The following is a 989-nucleotide window of genomic DNA, read 5'->3' as shown; positions in this document are numbered from 1 at the left end:
AGCAGACCCTCCTGGAATTGGACACAAACAACAGTTGCAAATAGATCAGCCTTCCGGTGTAGGGCACCGCACCGACAACCGAACACAGTCCTGAGGACTAGGCTGTTGGTCTGTGAGTTTGTAAAGACTGGGTGACAGTTAGGATCCTAACATACATGTGGGATCTCACACTAGCATGAGGTCAAACGCATTCCATGTGTCGGTAGTGTAAAGAGAGAACTAGGGTCAAGAAGCAAGACGCCACCTAGTGTCCAGTAATCAAAACAGCAGGAGGCTACTTGTCAAAAGTGCCATCACCAAACAAGGGTGAAAAGATATCCTTTGAATGAATGTGCGCGTGTGTGTGTGTGTGTGTGTGTGTGTGTGTGTGTGTGTGTGTGTGTGTGTGTGTAGACAAGCACAAAATTCCAGCCTTACTTGATTTAAAAGTAGTTTATTCAAAAATAAAACCAAAATAAATCACACAAATTCATTTCTGCGGTAGTTGTATGTGTACTTGAGGCTGACTGTGAAGCAGGAGAATGCCTACTGGATTCACAATACTAGGTCTCGGGAGGAAGACGAACCGCTTGAGGCACTTTCAACTATGACCTTTGACTGGTGATATCAAGGTTACCAAAAAAAAAAAGAAGGAAGACAGAAAAAGCATGAAAAGCCTCAAGGGTCTGCCGACTCCCAACCCCTCTAAACCTCCTACAGCACACGCCACACGTGCAGTTCTGCTCTTTCCTGCATCTTCAGCCCAGGAAGAGGAGGAAGAGGAGGAAGGTCCACCTTGGGCTTCGCGGGTTACCAAGGAAACCAAAAGCAGCCCTTCAGATATTGCAGGAGTGTTTTCCGTTTGTAGTAATATTTTGGTAGTTAGGAAATAACAATCACTATTATGATCTGAGTACAAACATTGCAGAAAAGTGTCACGTTTAGCTAACAAGCTAACAAGTATGCTAAGTGATGTCCTGGAGCAAAAAAACCCATAATACCTTCAGTCT

The 989-nt window shown here is 44.5% G+C and overlaps 1 protein-coding gene across 18 annotated transcripts in view; it reads right to left on the bottom strand.

Annotated features, from left to right (window-relative positions):
• Window positions 1–417: 417 nt before the first annotated feature.
• The window catches only part of epb41l3b (erythrocyte membrane protein band 4.1-like 3b), a 39,715-nt gene continuing 39,143 nt past the window's right edge, over window positions 418–989 (bottom strand). For all 18 annotated transcript variants that reach the window (XM_081723780.1, XM_081723777.1, XM_081723786.1 and 15 more), the window contains one exon: window positions 418–989. This exon is cut by the window's right edge and continues 665 nt beyond it. The gene's annotated coding sequence lies outside the window, so the exon portion shown is untranslated.

The sequence above is a fragment of the Electrophorus electricus genome, chromosome 11 (assembly GCF_041902795.1).
Source record: "Electrophorus electricus isolate QZ-2024a chromosome 11, ASM4190279v1, whole genome shotgun sequence".
Classification (NCBI taxonomy): Eukaryota; Metazoa; Chordata; class Actinopteri; order Gymnotiformes; family Gymnotidae; genus Electrophorus; species Electrophorus electricus.
This window is presented reverse-complemented; position numbering and strand designations above follow the sequence as displayed.